The sequence below is a fragment of the Muscardinus avellanarius genome (genome assembly GCF_963383645.1).
Source record: "Muscardinus avellanarius genome assembly, chromosome: 4".
NCBI classification, from domain to species: domain Eukaryota; kingdom Metazoa; phylum Chordata; class Mammalia; order Rodentia; family Gliridae; genus Muscardinus; species Muscardinus avellanarius.
Genome location: NC_137789.1, coordinates 89,812,795 through 89,830,048, shown reverse-complemented (window position 1 = coordinate 89,830,048; position 17,254 = coordinate 89,812,795).

Here is a 17,254-nt window from a genome sequence, read left to right as displayed (position 1 = left end):
TGCAGATAGCCTTACCAGTTCAATAACATTTAGTTTAACTTCTTAGATGCGTTAGTAACCTAAGCTCAGAAGCTCGGAAAAGTGACTTACATGTCATATATATGGGAACGTAGTTCAATTTCAGTGTATTGCAAGAGTTTCACATAAGTATAGAAGTAGGATTGCAGATAGCCTTACCAGTTCAATAACATTTAGTTTAACTTCTTAGATGCGTTATTAACCTAGGCGCAGAAGCTCGGAAAAGTGATTTACAGGGCTTATATATGTGAATGTTGTTCAATTTCAGTGTATTGCAAGAGTTTCACATAAGTTGAGAAGTAGGATTGCTGATAGCATTAGCACTTCTTTACATTTAGTTTAACTTCTTAGATGCGTTAGTAACCTAAGCGCAGAAGCTCGGAAAAGTGATTTACATGTCTTATATATGTGAATGTTGTTCAATTGCAGAGTATTGCAAGAGTTTCACATAAGTTTAGAAGTAGGATTGCTGATAGCATTAGCACTTCTTTACATTTAGTTTAACTTCTTATATGTGTTAGTGTAACCTAGGCGCAGAAGCTCGGAAAAGTGTTTTACATGTCATATATATGTGAATGTAGTTCAATTTCAGTGTATTGCAAGAGTTTCACATAAGTTGAGAAGTAGGATTGCTGATAGCATTAGCACTTCTTTACATTTAGTTTAACTTCTTAGATGCGTTAGTAACCTAAGCGCAGAAGCTCGGAAAAGTGATTTACATGTCTTATATATGTGAATGTTGTTCAATTGCAGAGTATTGCAAGAGTTTCAAATAAGTTTAGAAGTAGGATTGCTGATAGCATTAGCACTTCTTTACATTTAGTTTAACTTCTTATATGTGTTAGTTTAACCTAGGCGCAGAAGCTCGGAAAAGTGTTTTACATGTCATATATATGCGAACGTAGTTCAATTTCAGTGTATTGCAAGAGTGTCACATAAGTATAGAATTAGGATTGCAGATAGCCTTACCAGTTCAATAACATTTAGTTTAACTTCTTAGATGCGTTAGTAACCTAAGCGCAGAAGCTCGGAAAAGTGACTTACATGTCTTATATATGTGAATGTTGTTCAATTTCAGTGTATTGCAAGAGTTTCAAATAAGTATAGAATTAGGATTGCAGATAGCCTTACCAGTTCAATAACATTTAGTTTAACTTCTTAGATGCGTTAGTAACTTAAGCGCAGAAGCTCGGAAAAGTGACTTACATGTCTTATATATGTGAATGTTCTTCAATTTCAGTGTATTGCAAGAGTTTCAAATAAGTATAGAATTAGGATTGCAGATAGCCTTACCAGTTCAATAACATTTAGTTTAACTTCTTAGATGCGTTAGAAACCTAAGCACAGAAGCTCGGAAAAGTGATTTACATGTCTTATATATGTGAATGTTGTTCAATTTCAGTGTATTGCAAGAGTTTCACATAAGTTTAGAAGTAGGATTGCTTTTAGCATTAGCACTTCTTTACATTTAGTTTAACTTCTTAGATGCATTAGTAACCTAAGCGCAGAAGCTCGGAAAAGTGATTTACATGTCTTATATATGTGAATGTTGTTCAATTTCAGTGTATTGCAAGAGTTTCACATAAGTTTAGAAGTAGGATTGCTGATAGCATTAGCACTTCTTTACATTTAGTTTAACTTCTTAGATGCATTAGTAACCTAAGCGCAGAAGCTCGGAAAAGTGATTTACATGTCTTATATACGTGAATGTTGTTCAATTTCAGTGTATTGCAAGAGTTTCACATAAGTTTAGAAGTAGGATTGCTGATAGCATTAGCACTTCTTTACATTTAGTTTAACTTCTTATATGTGTTAGTATAACCTAGGCGCAGAAGCTCGGAAAAGTGTTTTACATGTCATATATATGCGAACGTAGTTCAATTTCAGTGTATTGCAAGAGTGTCACATAAGTATAGAATTAGGATTGCAGATAGCCTTACCAGTTCAATAACATTTAGTTTAACTTCTTAGATGCGTTAGTAACCTAAGCGCAGAAGCTCGGAAAAGTGACTTACATGTCTTATATATGTGAATGTTGTTCAATTTCAGTGTATTGCAAGAGTTTCACATAAGTTTAGAAGTAGGATTGCTGATAGCATTAGCACTTCTTTACATTTAGTTTAACTTCTTAGATGCATTAGTAACCTAAGCGCAGAAGCTCGGAAAAGTGATTTACATGTCTTATATATGTGAATGTTGTTCAATTTCAGTGTATTGCAAGAGTTTCACATAAGTTTAGAAGTAGGATTGCTGATAGCATTAGCACTTCTTTACATTTAGTTTAACTTCTTATATGTGTTAGTGTAACCTAGGCGCAGAAGCTCGGAAAAGTGTTTTACATGTCATATATATGTGAATGTAGTTCAATTTCAGTGTATTGCAAGAGTTTCACATAAGTATAGAATTAGGATTGCAGATAGATAGCATTACCAGTTCAATATCATTTAGTTTAACTTATTAGATGCGTTAGTAACCTAGGCGCAGAAGCTCGGAAAAGTGATTTTCATGTCTTATATATGTGAATATAGTTCAATTTCAGTGTATTGCAAGAGTTTCACATAAATTTAGAAGTAGGATTGCTGATAGCATTATCCCTTCTTTACATTTAGTTTAACTTCTTATATGTGTTAGTTTAACCTAGGCGCAGAAGCTCGGAAAAGTGTTTTACATGTCATATATATGGGAACGTAGTTCAATTTCAGTGTATTGCAAGAGTGTCACATAAGTATAGAATTAGGATTGCAGATAGCCTTACCAGTTCAATAACATTTAGTTTAACTTCTTAGATGCGTTAGTAACCTAAGCTCAGAAGCTCGGAAAAGTGACTTACATGTCATATATATGGGAACGTAGTTCAATTTCAGTGTATTGCAAGAGTTTCACATAAGTATAGAAGTAGGATTGCAGATAGCCTTACCAGTTCAATAACATTTAGTTTAACTTCTTAGATGCGTTATTAACCTAGGCGCAGAAGCTCGGAAAAGTGATTTACAGGGCTTATATATGTGAATGTTGTTCAATTTCAGTGTATTGCAAGAGTTTCACATAAGTTGAGAAGTAGGATTGCTGATAGCATTAGCACTTCTTTACATTTAGTTTAACTTCTTAGATGCCTTAGTAACCTAAGCGCAGAAGCTCGGAAAAGTGATTTACATGTCTTATATACGTGAATGTTGTTCAATTTCAGTGTATTGCAAGAGTTTCACATAAGTTTAGAAGTAGGATTGCTGATAGCATTAGCACTTCTTTACATTTAGTTTAACTTCTTATATGTGTTAGTGTAACCTAGGCGCAGAAGCTCGGAAAAGTGTTTTACATGTCATATATATGTGAATGTAGTTCAATTTCAGTGTATTGCAAGAGTGTCACATAAGTATAGAATTAGGATTGCAGATAGATAGCATTACCAGTTCAATAACATTTAGTTTAACTTCTTAGATGCGTTAGTAACCTAAGCGCAGAAGCTCGGAAAAGTGACTTACATGTCTTATATATGTGAATGTTGTTCAATTTCAGTGTATTGCAAGAGTTTCACATAAGTTTAGAAGTAGGATTGCTGATAGCATTAGCACTTCTTTACATTTAGTTTAACTTCTTAGATGCATTAGTAACCTAAGCGCAGAAGCTCGGAAAAGTGATTTACATGTCTTATATACGTGAATGTTGTTCAATTTCAGTGTATTGCAAGAGTTTCACATAAGTTTAGAAGTAGGATTGCTGATAGCATTAGCACTTCTTTACATTTAGTTTAACTTCTTATATGTGTTAATTTAACCTAGGCGCAGAAGCTCGGAAAAGTGTTTTACATGTCATATATATGCGAACGTAGTTCAATTTCAGTGTATTGCAAGAGTGTCACATAAGTATAGAATTAGGATTGCAGATAGCCTTACCAGTTCAATAACATTTAGTTTAACTTCTTAGATGCGTTAGTAACCTAAGCGCAGAAGCTCGGAAAAGTGACTTACATGTCTTATATATGTGAATGTTGTTCAATTTCAGTGTATTGCAAGAGTTTCAAATAAGTATAGAATTGGGATTGCAGATAGCCTTACCAGTTCAATAACATTTAGTTTAACTTCTTAGATGCGTTAGTAACCTAAGCGCAGAAGCTCGGAAAAGTGACTTACATGTCTTATATATGTGAATGTTGTTCAATTTCAGTGTATTGCAAGAGTTTCAAATAAGTATAGAATTAGGATTGCAGATAGCCTTACCAGTTCAATAACATTTAGTTTAACTTCTTAGATGCGTTAGTAACTTAAGCGCAGAAGCTCGGAAAAGTGACTTACATGTCTTATATATGTGAATGTTCTTCAATTTCAGTGTATTGCAAGAGTTTCAAATAAGTATAGAATTAGGATTGCAGATAGCCTTACCAGTTCAATAACATTTAGTTTAACTTCTTAGATGCGTTAGAAACCTAAGCACAGAAGCTCGGAAAAGTGATTTACATGTCTTATATATGTGAATGTTGTTCAATTTCAGTGTATTGCAAGAGTTTCACATAAGTTTAGAAGTAGGATTGCTTTTAGCATTAGCACTTCTTTACATTTAGTTTAACTTCTTAGATGCATTAGTAACCTAAGCGCAGAAGCTCGGAAAAGTGATTTACATGTCTTATATATGTGAATGTTGTTCAATTTCAGTGTATTGCAAGAGTTTCACATAAGTTTAGAAGTAGGATTGCTGATAGCATTAGCACTTCTTTACATTTAGTTTAACTTCTTAGATGCATTAGTAACCTAAGCGCAGAAGCTCGGAAAAGTGATTTACATGTCTTATATACCTGAATGTTGTTCAATTTCAGTGTATTGCAAGAGTTTCACATAAGTTTAGAAGTAGGATTGCTGATAGCATTAGCACTTCTTTACATTTAGTTTAACTTCTTAGATGCATTAGTAACCTAAGCGCAGAAGCTCGGAAAAGTGATTTACATGTCTTATATATGTGAATGTTGTTCAATTTCAGTGTATTGCAAGAGTTTCACATAAGTTTAGAAGTAGGATTGCTGATAGCATTAGCACTTCTTTACATTTAGTTTAACTTCTTATATGTGTTAGTGTAACCTAGGCGCAGAAGCTCGGAAAAGTGTTTTACATGTCATATATATGTGAATGTAGTTCAATTTCAGTGTATTGCAAGAGTTTCACATAAGTATAGAATTAGGATTGCAGATAGATAGCATTACCAGTTCAATATCATTTAGTTTAACTTATTAGATGCGTTAGTAACCTAGGCGCAGAAGCTCGGAAAAGTGATTTTCATGTCTTATATATGTGAATATAGTTCAATTTCAGTGTATTGCAAGAGTTTCACATAAATTTAGAAGTAGGATTGCTGATAGCATTATCCCTTCTTTACATTTAGTTTAACTTCTTATATGTGTTAGTTTAACCTAGGCGCAGAAGCTCGGAAAAATGTTTTACATGTCATATATATGGGAACGTAGTTCAATTTCAGTGTATTGCAAGAGTTTCACATAAGTATAGAAGTAGGATTGCAGATAGCCTTACCAGTTCAATAACATTTAGTTTAACTTCTTAGATGCGTTATTAACCTAGGCGCAGAAGCTCGGAAAAGTGATTTACAGGGCTTATATATGTGAATGTTGTTCAATTTCAGTGTATTGCAAGAGTTTCACATAAGTTGAGAAGTAGGATTGCTGATAGCATTAGCACTTCTTTACATTTAGTTTAACTTCTTAGATGCGTTAGTAACCTAAGCGCAGAAGCTCGGAAAAGTGATTTACATGTCTTATATATGTGAATGTTGTTCAATTGCAGAGTATTGCAAGAGTTTCAAATAAGTTTAGAAGTAGGATTGCTGATAGCATTAGCACTTCTTTACATTTAGTTTAACTTCTTATATGTGTTAGTTTAACCTAGGCGCAGAAGCTCGGAAAAGTGTTTTACATGTCATATATATGCGAACGTAGTTCAATTTCAGTGTATTGCAAGAGTGTCACATAAGTATAGAATTAGGATTGCAGATAGCCTTACCAGTTCAATAACATTTAGTTTAACTTCTTAGATGCGTTAGTAACCTAAGCTCAGAAGCTCGGAAAAGTGACTTACATGTCATATATATGGGAACGTAGTTCAATTTCAGTGTATTGCAAGAGTTTCACATAAGTATAGAAGTAGGATTGCAGATAGCCTTACCAGTTCAATAACATTTAGTTTAACTTCTTAGATGCGTTATTAACCTAGGCGCAGAAGCTCGGAAAAGTGATTTACAGGGCTTATATATGTGAATGTTGTTCAATTTCAGTGTATTGCAAGAGTTTCACATAAGTTGAGAAGTAGGATTGCTGATAGCATTAGCACTTCTTTACATTTAGTTTAACTTCTTAGATGCGTTAGTAACCTAAGCGCAGAAGCTCGGAAAAGTGATTTACATGTCTTATATATGTGAATGTTGTTCAATTGCAGAGTATTGCAAGAGTTTCACATAAGTTTAGAAGTAGGATTGCTGATAGCATTAGCACTTCTTTACATTTAGTTTAACTTCTTATATGTGTTAGTGTAACCTAGGCGCAGAAGCTCGGAAAAGTGTTTTACATGTCATATATATGTGAATGTAGTTCAATTTCAGTGTATTGCAAGAGTTTCACATAAGTTGAGAAGTAGGATTGCTGATAGCATTAGCACTTCTTTACATTTAGTTTAACTTCTTATATGTGTTAGTGTAACCTAGGCGCAGAAGCTCGGAAAAGTGTTTTACATGTCATATATATGTGAATGTAGTTCAATTTCAGTGTATTGCAAGAGTTTCACATAAGTTGAGAAGTAGGATTGCTGATAGCATTAGCACTTCTTTACATTTAGTTTAACTTCTTAGATGCGTTAGTAACCTAAGCGCAGAAGCTCGGAAAAGTGATTTACATGTCTTATATATGTGAATGTTGTTCAATTGCAGAGTATTGCAAGAGTTTCAAATAAGTTTAGAAGTAGGATTGCTGATAGCATTAGCACTTCTTTACATTTAGTTTAACTTCTTATATGTGTTAGTTTAACCTAGGCGCAGAAGCTCGGAAAAGTGTTTTACATGTCATATATATGCGAACGTAGTTCAATTTCAGTGTATTGCAAGAGTGTCACATAAGTATAGAATTAGGATTGCAGATAGCCTTACCAGTTCAATAACATTTAGTTTAACTTCTTAGATGCGTTATTAACCTAGGCGCAGAAGCTCGGAAAAGTGATTTACAGGGCTTATATATGTGAATGTTGTTCAATTTCAGTGTATTGCAAGAGTTTCACATAAGTTGAGAAGTAGGATTGCTGATAGCATTAGCACTTCTTTACATTTAGTTTAACTTCTTAGATGCGTTAGTAACCTAAGCGCAGAAGCTCGGAAAAGTGATTTACATGTCTTATATATGTGAATGTTGTTCAATTGCAGAGTATTGCAAGAGTTTCAAATAAGTTTAGAAGTAGGATTGCTGATAGCATTAGCACTTCTTTACATTTAGTTTAACTTCTTATATGTGTTAGTTTAACCTAGGCGCAGAAGCTCGGAAAAGTGTTTTACATGTCATATATATGCGAACGTAGTTCAATTTCAGTGTATTGCAAGAGTGTCACATAAGTATAGAATTAGGATTGCAGATAGCCTTACCAGTTCAATAACATTTAGTTTAACTTCTTAGATGCGTTAGTAACCTAAGCGCAGAAGCTCGGAAAAGTGACTTACATGTCTTATATATGTGAATGTTGTTCAATTTCAGTGTATTGCAAGAGTTTCAAATAAGTATAGAATTAGGATTGCAGATAGCCTTACCAGTTCAATAACATTTAGTTTAACTTCTTAGATGCGTTAGTAACCTAAGCGCAGAAGCTCGGAAAAGTGACTTACATGTCTTATATATGTGAATGTTGTTCAATTTCAGTGTATTGCAAGAGTTTCAAATAAGTATAGAATTAGGATTGCAGATAGCCTTACCAGTTCAATAACATTTAGTTTAACTTCTTAGATGCGTTAGTAACTTAAGCGCAGAAGCTCGGAAAAGTGACTTACATGTCTTATATATGTGAATGTTCTTCAATTTCAGTGTATTGCAAGAGTTTCAAATAAGTATAGAATTAGGATTGCAGATAGCCTTACCAGTTCAATAACATTTAGTTTAACTTCTTAGATGCGTTAGAAACCTAAGCACAGAAGCTCGGAAAAGTGATTTACATGTCTTATATATGTGAATGTTGTTCAATTTCAGTGTATTGCAAGAGTTTCACATAAGTTTAGAAGTAGGATTGCTTTTAGCATTAGCACTTCTTTACATTTAGTTTAACTTCTTAGATGCATTAGTAACCTAAGCGCAGAAGCTCGGAAAAGTGATTTACATGTCTTATATATGTGAATGTTGTTCAATTTCAGTGTATTGCAAGAGTTTCACATAAGTTTAGAAGTAGGATTGCTGATAGCATTAGCACTTCTTTACATTTAGTTTAACTTCTTAGATGCATTAGTAACCTAAGCGCAGAAGCTCGGAAAAGTGATTTACATGTCTTATATACCTGAATGTTGTTCAATTTCAGTGTATTGCAAGAGTTTCACATAAGTTTAGAAGTAGGATTGCTGATAGCATTAGCACTTCTTTACATTTAGTTTAACTTCTTAGATGCATTAGTAACCTAAGCGCAGAAGCTCGGAAAAGTGATTTACATGTCTTATATATGTGAATGTTGTTCAATTTCAGTGTATTGCAAGAGTTTCACATAAGTTTAGAAGTAGGATTGCTGATAGCATTAGCACTTCTTTACATTTAGTTTAACTTCTTATATGTGTTAGTGTAACCTAGGCGCAGAAGCTCGGAAAAGTGTTTTACATGTCATATATATGTGAATGTAGTTCAATTTCAGTGTATTGCAAGAGTTTCACATAAGTATAGAATTAGGATTGCAGATAGATAGCATTACCAGTTCAATATCATTTAGTTTAACTTATTAGATGCGTTAGTAACCTAGGCGCAGAAGCTCGGAAAAGTGATTTTCATGTCTTATATATGTGAATATAGTTCAATTTCAGTGTATTGCAAGAGTTTCACATAAATTTAGAAGTAGGATTGCTGATAGCATTATCCCTTCTTTACATTTAGTTTAACTTCTTATATGTGTTAGTTTAACCTAGGCGCAGAAGCTCGGAAAAATGTTTTACATGTCATATATATGGGAACGTAGTTCAATTTCAGTGTATTGCAAGAGTTTCACATAAGTATAGAAGTAGGATTGCAGATAGCCTTACCAGTTCAATAACATTTAGTTTAACTTCTTAGATGCGTTATTAACCTAGGCGCAGAAGCTCGGAAAAGTGATTTACAGGGCTTATATATGTGAATGTTGTTCAATTTCAGTGTATTGCAAGAGTTTCACATAAGTTGAGAAGTAGGATTGCTGATAGCATTAGCACTTCTTTACATTTAGTTTAACTTCTTAGATGCGTTAGTAACCTAAGCGCAGAAGCTCGGAAAAGTGATTTACATGTCTTATATATGTGAATGTTGTTCAATTGCAGAGTATTGCAAGAGTTTCAAATAAGTTTAGAAGTAGGATTGCTGATAGCATTAGCACTTCTTTACATTTAGTTTAACTTCTTATATGTGTTAGTTTAACCTAGGCGCAGAAGCTCGGAAAAGTGTTTTACATGTCATATATATGCGAACGTAGTTCAATTTCAGTGTATTGCAAGAGTGTCACATAAGTATAGAATTAGGATTGCAGATAGCCTTACCAGTTCAATAACATTTAGTTTAACTTCTTAGATGCGTTAGTAACCTAAGCTCAGAAGCTCGGAAAAGTGACTTACATGTCATATATATGGGAACGTAGTTCAATTTCAGTGTATTGCAAGAGTTTCACATAAGTATAGAAGTAGGATTGCAGATAGCCTTACCAGTTCAATAACATTTAGTTTAACTTCTTAGATGCGTTATTAACCTAGGCGCAGAAGCTCGGAAAAGTGATTTACAGGGCTTATATATGTGAATGTTGTTCAATTTCAGTGTATTGCAAGAGTTTCACATAAGTTGAGAAGTAGGATTGCTGATAGCATTAGCACTTCTTTACATTTAGTTTAACTTCTTAGATGCGTTAGTAACCTAAGCGCAGAAGCTCGGAAAAGTGATTTACATGTCTTATATATGTGAATGTTGTTCAATTGCAGAGTATTGCAAGAGTTTCACATAAGTTTAGAAGTAGGATTGCTGATAGCATTAGCACTTCTTTACATTTAGTTTAACTTCTTATATGTGTTAGTGTAACCTAGGCGCAGAAGCTCGGAAAAGTGTTTTACATGTCATATATATGTGAATGTAGTTCAATTTCAGTGTATTGCAAGAGTTTCACATAAGTTGAGAAGTAGGATTGCTGATAGCATTAGCACTTCTTTACATTTAGTTTAACTTCTTATATGTGTTAGTGTAACCTAGGCGCAGAAGCTCGGAAAAGTGTTTTACATGTCATATATATGTGAATGTAGTTCAATTTCAGTGTATTGCAAGAGTTTCACATAAGTTGAGAAGTAGGATTGCTGATAGCATTAGCACTTCTTTACATTTAGTTTAACTTCTTAGATGCGTTAGTAACCTAAGCGCAGAAGCTCGGAAAAGTGATTTACATGTCTTATATATGTGAATGTTGTTCAATTGCAGAGTATTGCAAGAGTTTCAAATAAGTTTAGAAGTAGGATTGCTGATAGCATTAGCACTTCTTTACATTTAGTTTAACTTCTTATATGTGTTAGTTTAACCTAGGCGCAGAAGCTCGGAAAAGTGTTTTACATGTCATATATATGCGAACGTAGTTCAATTTCAGTGTATTGCAAGAGTGTCACATAAGTATAGAATTAGGATTGCAGATAGCCTTACCAGTTCAATAACATTTAGTTTAACTTCTTAGATGCGTTATTAACCTAGGCGCAGAAGCTCGGAAAAGTGATTTACAGGGCTTATATATGTGAATGTTGTTCAATTTCAGTGTATTGCAAGAGTTTCACATAAGTTGAGAAGTAGGATTGCTGATAGCATTAGCACTTCTTTACATTTAGTTTAACTTCTTAGATGCGTTAGTAACCTAAGCGCAGAAGCTCGGAAAAGTGATTTACATGTCTTATATATGTGAATGTTGTTCAATTGCAGAGTATTGCAAGAGTTTCAAATAAGTTTAGAAGTAGGATTGCTGATAGCATTAGCACTTCTTTACATTTAGTTTAACTTCTTATATGTGTTAGTTTAACCTAGGCGCAGAAGCTCGGAAAAGTGTTTTACATGTCATATATATGCGAACGTAGTTCAATTTCAGTGTATTGCAAGAGTGTCACATAAGTATAGAATTAGGATTGCAGATAGCCTTACCAGTTCAATAACATTTAGTTTAACTTCTTAGATGCGTTAGTAACCTAAGCGCAGAAGCTCGGAAAAGTGACTTACATGTCTTATATATGTGAATGTTGTTCAATTTCAGTGTATTGCAAGAGTTTCAAATAAGTATAGAATTAGGATTGCAGATAGCCTTACCAGTTCAATAACATTTAGTTTAACTTCTTAGATGCGTTAGTAACCTAAGCGCAGAAGCTCGGAAAAGTGACTTACATGTCTTATATATGTGAATGTTGTTCAATTTCAGTGTATTGCAAGAGTTTCAAATAAGTATAGAATTAGGATTGCAGATAGCCTTACCAGTTCAATAACATTTAGTTTAACTTCTTAGATGCGTTAGTAACTTAAGCGCAGAAGCTCGGAAAAGTGACTTACATGTCTTATATATGTGAATGTTCTTCAATTTCAGTGTATTGCAAGAGTTTCAAATAAGTATAGAATTAGGATTGCAGATAGCCTTACCAGTTCAATAACATTTAGTTTAACTTCTTAGATGCGTTAGAAACCTAAGCACAGAAGCTCGGAAAAGTGATTTACATGTCTTATATATGTGAATGTTGTTCAATTTCAGTGTATTGCAAGAGTTTCACATAAGTTTAGAAGTAGGATTGCTTTTAGCATTAGCACTTCTTTACATTTAGTTTAACTTCTTAGATGCATTAGTAACCTAAGCGCAGAAGCTCGGAAAAGTGATTTACATGTCTTATATATGTGAATGTTGTTCAATTTCAGTGTATTGCAAGAGTTTCACATAAGTTTAGAAGTAGGATTGCTGATAGCATTAGCACTTCTTTACATTTAGTTTAACTTCTTAGATGCATTAGTAACCTAAGCGCAGAAGCTCGGAAAAGTGATTTACATGTCTTATATACCTGAATGTTGTTCAATTTCAGTGTATTGCAAGAGTTTCACATAAGTTTAGAAGTAGGATTGCTGATAGCATTAGCACTTCTTTACATTTAGTTTAACTTCTTAGATGCATTAGTAACCTAAGCGCAGAAGCTCGGAAAAGTGATTTACATGTCTTATATATGTGAATGTTGTTCAATTTCAGTGTATTGCAAGAGTTTCACATAAGTTTAGAAGTAGGATTGCTGATAGCATTAGCACTTCTTTACATTTAGTTTAACTTCTTATATGTGTTAGTGTAACCTAGGCGCAGAAGCTCGGAAAAGTGTTTTACATGTCATATATATGTGAATGTAGTTCAATTTCAGTGTATTGCAAGAGTTTCACATAAGTATAGAATTAGGATTGCAGATAGATAGCATTACCAGTTCAATATCATTTAGTTTAACTTATTAGATGCGTTAGTAACCTAGGCGCAGAAGCTCGGAAAAGTGATTTTCATGTCTTATATATGTGAATATAGTTCAATTTCAGTGTATTGCAAGAGTTTCACATAAATTTAGAAGTAGGATTGCTGATAGCATTATCCCTTCTTTACATTTAGTTTAACTTCTTATATGTGTTAGTTTAACCTAGGCGCAGAAGCTCGGAAAAATGTTTTACATGTCATATATATGGGAACGTAGTTCAATTTCAGTGTATTGCAAGAGTTTCACATAAGTATAGAAGTAGGATTGCAGATAGCCTTACCAGTTCAATAACATTTAGTTTAACTTCTTAGATGCGTTATTAACCTAGGCGCAGAAGCTCGGAAAAGTGATTTACAGGGCTTATATATGTGAATGTTGTTCAATTTCAGTGTATTGCAAGAGTTTCACATAAGTTGAGAAGTAGGATTGCTGATAGCATTAGCACTTCTTTACATTTAGTTTAACTTCTTAGATGCGTTAGTAACCTAAGCGCAGAAGCTCGGAAAAGTGATTTACATGTCTTATATATGTGAATGTTGTTCAATTGCAGAGTATTGCAAGAGTTTCAAATAAGTTTAGAAGTAGGATTGCTGATAGCATTAGCACTTCTTTACATTTAGTTTAACTTCTTATATGTGTTAGTTTAACCTAGGCGCAGAAGCTCGGAAAAGTGTTTTACATGTCATATATATGCGAACGTAGTTCAATTTCAGTGTATTGCAAGAGTGTCACATAAGTATAGAATTAGGATTGCAGATAGCCTTACCAGTTCAATAACATTTAGTTTAACTTCTTAGATGCGTTAGTAACCTAAGCTCAGAAGCTCGGAAAAGTGACTTACATGTCATATATATGGGAACGTAGTTCAATTTCAGTGTATTGCAAGAGTTTCACATAAGTATAGAAGTAGGATTGCAGATAGCCTTACCAGTTCAATAACATTTAGTTTAACTTCTTAGATGCGTTATTAACCTAGGCGCAGAAGCTCGGAAAAGTGATTTACAGGGCTTATATATGTGAATGTTGTTCAATTTCAGTGTATTGCAAGAGTTTCACATAAGTTGAGAAGTAGGATTGCTGATAGCATTAGCACTTCTTTACATTTAGTTTAACTTCTTAGATGCGTTAGTAACCTAAGCGCAGAAGCTCGGAAAAGTGATTTACATGTCTTATATATGTGAATGTTGTTCAATTGCAGAGTATTGCAAGAGTTTCACATAAGTTTAGAAGTAGGATTGCTGATAGCATTAGCACTTCTTTACATTTAGTTTAACTTCTTATATGTGTTAGTGTAACCTAGGCGCAGAAGCTCGGAAAAGTGTTTTACATGTCATATATATGTGAATGTAGTTCAATTTCAGTGTATTGCAAGAGTTTCACATAAGTTGAGAAGTAGGATTGCTGATAGCATTAGCACTTCTTTACATTTAGTTTAACTTCTTAGATGCGTTAGTAACCTAAGCGCAGAAGCTCGGAAAAGTGATTTACATGTCTTATATATGTGAATGTTGTTCAATTGCAGAGTATTGCAAGAGTTTCAAATAAGTTTAGAAGTAGGATTGCTGATAGCATTAGCACTTCTTTACATTTAGTTTAACTTCTTATATGTGTTAGTTTAACCTAGGCGCAGAAGCTCGGAAAAGTGTTTTACATGTCATATATATGCGAACGTAGTTCAATTTCAGTGTATTGCAAGAGTGTCACATAAGTATAGAATTAGGATTGCAGATAGCCTTACCAGTTCAATAACATTTAGTTTAACTTCTTAGATGCGTTAGTAACCTAAGCGCAGAAGCTCGGAAAAGTGACTTACATGTCTTATATATGTGAATGTTGTTCAATTTCAGTGTATTGCAAGAGTTTCAAATAAGTATAGAATTAGGATTGCAGATAGCCTTACCAGTTCAATAACATTTAGTTTAACTTCTTAGATGCGTTAGTAACTTAAGCGCAGAAGCTCGGAAAAGTGACTTACATGTCTTATATATGTGAATGTTCTTCAATTTCAGTGTATTGCAAGAGTTTCAAATAAGTATAGAATTAGGATTGCAGATAGCCTTACCAGTTCAATAACATTTAGTTTAACTTCTTAGATGCGTTAGAAACCTAAGCACAGAAGCTCGGAAAAGTGATTTACATGTCTTATATATGTGAATGTTGTTCAATTTCAGTGTATTGCAAGAGTTTCACATAAGTTTAGAAGTAGGATTGCTTTTAGCATTAGCACTTCTTTACATTTAGTTTAACTTCTTAGATGCATTAGTAACCTAAGCGCAGAAGCTCGGAAAAGTGATTTACATGTCTTATATATGTGAATGTTGTTCAATTTCAGTGTATTGCAAGAGTTTCACATAAGTTTAGAAGTAGGATTGCTGATAGCATTAGCACTTCTTTACATTTAGTTTAACTTCTTAGATGCATTAGTAACCTAAGCGCAGAAGCTCGGAAAAGTGATTTACATGTCTTATATACGTGAATGTTGTTCAATTTCAGTGTATTGCAAGAGTTTCACATAAGTTTAGAAGTAGGATTGCTGATAGCATTAGCACTTCTTTACATTTAGTTTAACTTCTTATATGTGTTAGTATAACCTAGGCGCAGAAGCTCGGAAAAGTGTTTTACATGTCATATATATGCGAACGTAGTTCAATTTCAGTGTATTGCAAGAGTGTCACATAAGTATAGAATTAGGATTGCAGATAGCCTTACCAGTTCAATAACATTTAGTTTAACTTCTTAGATGCGTTAGTAACCTAAGCGCAGAAGCTCGGAAAAGTGACTTACATGTCTTATATATGTGAATGTTGTTCAATTTCAGTGTATTGCAAGAGTTTCACATAAGTTTAGAAGTAGGATTGCTGATAGCATTAGCACTTCTTTACATTTAGTTTAACTTCTTAGATGCATTAGTAACCTAAGCGCAGAAGCTCGGAAAAGTGATTTACATGTCTTATATATGTGAATGTTGTTCAATTTCAGTGTATTGCAAGAGTTTCACATAAGTTTAGAAGTAGGATTGCTGATAGCATTAGCACTTCTTTACATTTAGTTTAACTTCTTATATGTGTTAGTGTAACCTAGGCGCAGAAGCTCGGAAAAGTGTTTTACATGTCATATATATGTGAATGTAGTTCAATTTCAGTGTATTGCAAGAGTTTCACATAAGTATAGAATTAGGATTGCAGATAGATAGCATTACCAGTTCAATATCATTTAGTTTAACTTATTAGATGCGTTAGTAACCTAGGCGCAGAAGCTCGGAAAAGTGATTTTCATGTCTTATATATGTGAATATAGTTCAATTTCAGTGTATTGCAAGAGTTTCACATAAATTTAGAAGTAGGATTGCTGATAGCATTATCCCTTCTTTACATTTAGTTTAACTTCTTATATGTGTTAGTTTAACCTAGGCGCAGAAGCTCGGAAAAGTGTTTTACATGTCATATATATGGGAACGTAGTTCAATTTCAGTGTATTGCAAGAGTGTCACATAAGTATAGAATTAGGATTGCAGATAGCCTTACCAGTTCAATAACATTTAGTTTAACTTCTTAGATGCGTTAGTAACCTAAGCTCAGAAGCTCGGAAAAGTGACTTACATGTCATATATATGGGAACGTAGTTCAATTTCAGTGTATTGCAAGAGTTTCACATAAGTATAGAAGTAGGATTGCAGATAGCCTTACCAGTTCAATAACATTTAGTTTAACTTCTTAGATGCGTTATTAACCTAGGCGCAGAAGCTCGGAAAAGTGATTTACAGGGCTTATATATGTGAATGTTGTTCAATTTCAGTGTATTGCAAGAGTTTCACATAAGTTGAGAAGTAGGATTGCTGATAGCATTAGCACTTCTTTACATTTAGTTTAACTTCTTAGATGCCTTAGTAACCTAAGCGCAGAAGCTCGGAAAAGTGATTTACATGTCTTATATACGTGAATGTTGTTCAATTTCAGTGTATTGCAAGAGTTTCACATAAGTTTAGAAGTAGGATTGCTGATAGCATTAGCACTTCTTTACATTTAGTTTAACTTCTTATATGTGTTAGTGTAACCTAGGCGCAGAAGCTCGGAAAAGTGTTTTACATGTCATATATATGTGAATGTAGTTCAATTTCAGTGTATTGCAAGAGTGTCACATAAGTATAGAATTAGGATTGCAGATAGATAGCATTACCAGTTCAATAACATTTAGTTTAACTTCTTAGATGCGTTAGTAACCTAAGCGCAGAAGCTCGGAAAAGTGACTTACATGTCTTATATATGTGAATGTTGTTCAATTTCAGTGTATTGCAAGAGTTTCACATAAGTTTAGAAGTAGGATTGCTGATAGCATTAGCACTTCTTTACATTTAGTTTAACTTCTTAGATGCATTAGTAACCTAAGCGCAGAAGCTCGGAAAAGTGATTTACATGTCTTATATACGTGAATGTTGTTCAATTTCAGTGTATTGCAAGAGTTTCACATAAGTTTAGAAGTAGGATTGCTGATAGCATTAGCACTTCTTTACATTTAGTTTAACTTCTTATATGTGTTAATT